This window comes from Epinephelus fuscoguttatus, linkage group LG16 (assembly GCF_011397635.1).
Source record: "Epinephelus fuscoguttatus linkage group LG16, E.fuscoguttatus.final_Chr_v1".
NCBI lineage: Eukaryota > Metazoa > Chordata > Actinopteri > Perciformes > Serranidae > Epinephelus > Epinephelus fuscoguttatus.
This window is the reverse complement of record NC_064767.1, coordinates 10,366,528-10,372,527: the sequence shown is the minus strand read 5'-3', so window position 1 is coordinate 10,372,527 and position 6,000 is coordinate 10,366,528. Positions and strand designations below refer to the sequence as shown.

The window sequence follows — 6,000 nt, the reverse complement described above, 5'->3', positions numbered from 1 at the left end:
CCATTACCGCTCTGAACTGGAGCACTGTGCGCTTAGAAAACAGTAAAGCTACGTTGGACTTTAAAGGAAACGTCACTAATTACCCACTTTTTGTTTAGGATAATATTGTTAAGTCATTTATCACTGCAAAGGGTGCCACCGCAGCTGAAGAATTATGAATAGTCAGGTTTTTCTGGCTCATGTATGCAGGATATTTAGGCCTCTGTTAAATCCCTTAAACTGTAAGATGTGCACCATCTGCGAAATTCAGCTACACTAACAAAATGCTGCAATAAGAAATCTAATCCACCATATAATATTATTGTATGTATTGAGTGTTTTAACCTATATTTACTTTCAAGATAGTAACATTTTACAGGCAGCTGTTCAGTCTTTTAAACTAGGGTACAGTATCAGTTTCAGATGTTATTTTGACATGGCTGTATGGGATTTTGTAATGACGATTACAAACTATTACAACGTAACAGTGCAGCCCCGCTGAACTCATGCATTTTCAAATCACTTTAAATTAGTGTTAAACCTGTATTGCAACATTTTACTTCCCCTCAGTGCCTGTGGAAATCTCCCCTGTCCAGGACTATTTTTTTTTCACACCCCTACTCATTTCATTTTGATGCTAGCGTGTGATGGAGGCACAGCATGACAGCGCTCACATTTCCAATAAGGTTGGCACAATGTGGCTCTGGACTATTAATATCCAACAATGCCATGGCCACAGTGGTGGCATCTGTCTTCTCGGGCCTCCCCCTTTTGCTCCACCTCTCCCCACCCCCACCACCGCCTGTCTCATCCTCCTCACCTCTTCTCCTCCTCCTCTCCTCTCTCTCTTCCTCCTTCTTCATCTTGCTCAGATGGACTGCACAGTCCTGCAGTACGACACACAGCGTGGTGAAAGGCAGTTGAACTGTTGCCAGCAGCCACATGCTGCTCTGGCTATTTCCATCTCTGAAGAGTAAATGAAGAGAAAATGCAGAATATGCGTTAACTTCCTTCGAAATCAGGGCAGCTGGGAGTCTTAAAAGTTCTTTAAAATCTCAGGAACAGGGCCAAATGTCACCTTTTGTCACAAATAGATATTAATATCAGCTAAATATATTAATTTCTCTGCTCCAAATGTGAGACTTTATGTTTTGCATCACTCTAGGTCATGTCACCATTGCCATTACTGATCTCTTTTATGCAAAAAAAATAGCTTTTACTATTAAAGTGATTCATAAAATCATGTTATATCAGTTTAGAGAGGAGCAAAATGGACATTCATTTATGTGTTAATGTTACCGATTATAACTGTAATGTGAATCTGGAATACATCAGCTTTCACAGTAAACAAATATTCCTTTACAAAGCCCATCAACACCAGTGTTTTATGTCCGAGCCAGCACTTCATGCTAATGCTATCTTAGGACTCAGTTTGCATTTATTATGAGAAACATTTTGGACAACTGTCCGGCTGCTCATGGCCCTCGCGTTTCATTAGTTTCACTTGCGCTTTAATTGATCTTTATTTCCCTTGATTATGATCATAATTAAACACCAGAAAGCTGTTCGAGCTACCAGCCATCTGCCAGGTTGGATGATGGGCACCATCAGTGTGGGTATATGGGTACAAGGCCACCATGGTGCACTCTGCCAAGACCCACGTCTGAAAATGCCCCCTCAAATGTGTTGTTATAAGGTCAGCTGGATTTTTTCTCTTGATGGTTACAGCAGTGTTTTTGTGCACAGCGTTTGAATATGTTTATTTTATTGTGGCATACTTCACAAAAACATAACTGATGTACAAAGCATGTTTTTAAATGTAGAAAATAAGTGGTTGAAAGGTTCTCTCGCCCTTCACTATACTTAATAATAATCATTATTTTCACAGTTTATTGTCTTTGAATGTAATCTGTTTCATGTTCTTATGATGTGAGCCGACATCTTCACCAGAACTCCCTTCTTTATTCTCCTAAGTGCCCGTCTGCTTATCTGATTATGTTTAAAGGCCTTGCTACATGAAGTTAAGCATATTTATCTAAAATCCCCAAAGAAGACTTCATTACTGGGCGGAATTAGCGCCATCAACTCTTGACCTCTTTAATTGAATAAGCTGAGGTAGTCGGAGCCCAAGGTTAGGTGAGCCTAATTTCAAGAATGGGGCCACACTGCCAACATATGGCTTGGATAGAGTTGATTTGGTCGGCTTTACCTCCCTGACCTATCCTCTCTGATAACTTTGCTGGATGTCTCTGCAGTGCAGATGAACATGGAAGGGATCTGATAAGAGCATGTAACCTGCACTAAACAGGATGTAAAACTGTACCGCCAATTTAAACTCCCAGCTTCAACCATCCAGATGGAAAAAAGGCTCAGCCGTGGATCAAAGGTATCAATAGTCATCCAGTCAAAAGGCCATATTCTCTTGATGAAAAAAGATGCCATTAAAAACATCTACTTTACATTTTGATTTTCTTCGGATTATGTCCTCGCATTAGATTTATACTCATTCCGATTTTTATTGTCCGGGCTCCACACAGCTCAAATCGAGTTATGAACTTAATCAATCTGTGCTCTCCTGCATTGACTGTTTTATGATTGGCCGAGGTCGCCAGGTTTTATTGACCCGATAACCTTAGATGAAAATGGCTGTGCGTATTTGACTAGGAGTGGGAGAAATGGGCAGGGCAGAAATATAGAGCCGCACGAATCCGTCTCCTCTCGGTAGCACCTACTAGTTAAACGCATCATAAATGAGAGCTGACGTGAACTAATTTCTTCCGGTGCGTTCTCTGATCCCTTCACTATTGCTGGCTGACGGTGAAGAGCAGTCCATAAAGACAGTCATATAGGATAGCTGGTGTGTAAATCTGGGCTGGGGTGAGGAGGCAGCCCCTGTGTGAAGAGTGATGGATGAGGTGGGAATCTTGCCCTTTTCTCTCTCTCTTACTCCTGATCTCTGCGGCCTATTCCATCTCCTTCCACGGGGATGAGGAGAGACATGACTGCATTCCTGACCTCCATAAGGAAACAAGGCGCTGTTGCTACAGCTGCATGCTGAGCAGGCCCTCACCCTTTGGGAGCAGGCACGGCTCTGCAACAGGTTTGGGGAGTTTCTGTCTCGGTCAACAGATCATTGAGCAGACGCTTCATTTGGTGAATTGTAGAGGTGAAGTGGTGGAGGGTAGGAAAGGTTTCAACATCTGAAAGAGACAACAAATTAGTAAATGGAGAGAAATAAATTAATAGAGTTTGGATCTAGTCACCTTAACGGACAGATAAGTACTGTAGACTTTAAATTTCTTAAATAACTAAAAAGACATCAGCCGTATTTAATCAGAGTTAAACAAACAAATTCCACTTTGTCCTGGTCCAGTCAGAAAAATAAAACGGCTCTGAAGTGTAGCGTACGGTTCGTTTGAAAGGAGAGAAGCTTGAATCCTAATTCCCTTCACACTACATTATAACATGTACCACATATACATGCTGACATGCTTTATTCTGTGATATTTTGCACAACATAGTGCAAAACGGAGGTAATAGTCATGACGAAATTTGAATCATAATCAGGCTCTAAATCTTTCTCCTTTGTTGCACAACCCCAAACACACCATATTTCATTTGCTGTATTCACAACAATTCTCTAACTTAAGCCGTATTGTAGTTCCCATGCATAGAAAGAGCATAAAAAGAGAAAAAAAAATACAAGCATTTGGCATAAAAAAGGACACTGAAGGCTGTCTGGTGTTTCAGGGGATGTTCTTGTTTCGATAGGGTTGGGAAACCAGTGGCGAACTTATGCTGCATTTAATTAAGAAGTCCAAATATTGAAGTCATCTAAATTTTCAGGCTGTTCTCAAGCACTGTTTGTATGTGCACCTTTGAAAAGTAATGCAGCAGAATTCATCTGTAACCTACATAATCAGGGAGGCTGCAATCGCAAGACCAATGTCCTGATGGGAGTAAAGACTGTAGTATAAAGAGCAAAAGTCTGCATAGGGAGATGGATGGTTCAAACAAACACAGGACTTTCTCCCACGGCACAGGTGCTCATGACCTGCGTAAAAACCAAGTGAGCTATGAGTGACGTGAAGGTACACTGCACCATGTTTCTTTTCTAAACCTAACCTTACGTGATTCTCCTGAATCTCACCTATGTAACTTTACATTAAGAACGTTACGTGACGATGCCCAACCATGTTTCTTTTCCTACACCTAACCCATGTAACTTTACTTTCCTGAACCTAATCTACATAACTTTATGTCAAGTAGGTCATGTGACAATGCCCAACCGTGTTTCTTTTCCTACACTTAACCTACATGACTTTAGGACGTTCTTGTCGGGACAAGGTTGGGAAACCAGTGGTGACCTTATGCTGCATCCAAAGATACTTATTTAAGTAATGAGCAGCAGAATTCATCTATGACCCATATAATCAGGAGGATTGCAATCACGGAACCAATGCGCTGACAGGAGTAACGAAGGAAGTGGTATAACGAGTGAAAGTCTGCATAAAGAGGTGAATGGTTCAAGCAAACACAGGACTTTCCTCCAGGAGATCAGTGTTCCTCTCCCATGTAAACCCAAGTGAGCTTTGAGTTATTTGAATGTACGCTGCACCATGTTTCTTTTCCTAAACCTAACCCATGTAACTTCTTTGCACATCGACTGCCCGCTCTAACAACTGACCTACTGGGCGCCCATTTTTAAAATTCATTTATTTTTTCCTCTCTTTTTCTGCATGTTTTTGGTTTGTGCTTGTTCTAAGTCCGCATACATTTTCTTGTAGGGCTGCAATTAATAGTAATGATGGTGATAGTACTTACAATGACAATAATAATTGTTATACAATATCTGTCTTACTTAACTATGCTACCAGTATTTGCAGCTCCAGTACTATGGTCTCTCCTCGTCAAGGTTTAGGGGGTTGGGGTAAAGGGGATCGGGGGGCAGAGAAATGTCAGATCTTTTCTTGTATGATACCACATATGTGACTGTACACTGCCTTTCCTGCCTATAATATAAACAGCAAACAATTGAGCACAAAAAAAAGTACGTAATGTGACGATGCCCAAATATGTTTCTTTTACTACATCTAACCCACGTAACTTTCTAATCTACATAACTTTGTCAAGTAGGTCTTTTCCTACACTTAACATACATAATCTAATCTTAACTACGTAACTTAACATTAAGTATGTAATGGGACGACTCCATTTGTGGGCCGCAGTTTTGTAGTATGTGATACAAACCGCTGTATAAGGATACACTGACCACATCGTAGTTGCCGTGTGCGTATCGTAGAAAGAGAGTATTAAAAAACACACTGGCATTGAAAACATGGATGTTGATTGTCCTTTGAGGTTCCTGGGAAAGGTTTTTTTATAGGACTGGGAAAACATTGGTGAATAATGGAGTCATCCAAATTTGTTTTAAAAGCCTGCTTGTCTGGCCATTCTATCCAATCAAACAACAGACCATTGGTTTACACTTGCAATACTAATCCCTCACTGTTCAATGCCATGCCCCAAAAGCCAGTTTCAACAGGAATTACATCACATTAAAGAAGGTAAGATATAATGTCATAAGACCTTTAAGTAATACAGATCAAGGTGGAATATTTAGATGTGGCACTGTCATGAGCCACCGTGCTGTATGAGGACAGTGAACCCATCATACAGTATTATGCCGCGCTGCTGCCACCGCTGTGGCCCCTTCAGCATTAACACATATGGCTTTCCTGAGATCATTACTTCCATTAAGTCATTAAGCCTCGGCCTAAGCGAGGCCTGTTAGTTAGTCACATTAAAGAGTTAACACTTTCCGTCTCCACAACCCGATGGGCTTGACACGTCTGCCATGGCAACTGACACATCGCTCCATCCACATAATTAGGAAAATTGCTTTTAACAGGTCCACCGTTTAGTAGTGGTCTCATTTCTTCCATCTCGCTCTGACGAGAGCAAACTGCAAGAAGATGTCCCCATTAACTCTTTGCACCGAGGCTAAACCCCTCCTGTGTC

The 6,000-nt window shown here is 41.2% G+C and overlaps 1 long non-coding RNA gene across 2 annotated transcripts in view; it reads right to left on the bottom strand.

Moving 5' to 3' along the window:
• Positions 1–807: 807 nt before the first annotated feature.
• The window catches only part of LOC125903220 (uncharacterized), a 29,631-nt gene continuing 24,438 nt past the window's right edge, over positions 808–6,000 (bottom strand). For both annotated transcript variants that reach the window (XR_007451248.1, XR_007451249.1), the window contains exons 3-4: positions 3,050–3,179; positions 808–945 (exon numbers count right to left, since the gene is read on the bottom strand). This is a non-coding gene — a long non-coding RNA (uncharacterized LOC125903220). The remainder of the gene's footprint in view (positions 946–3,049; positions 3,180–6,000) is intronic.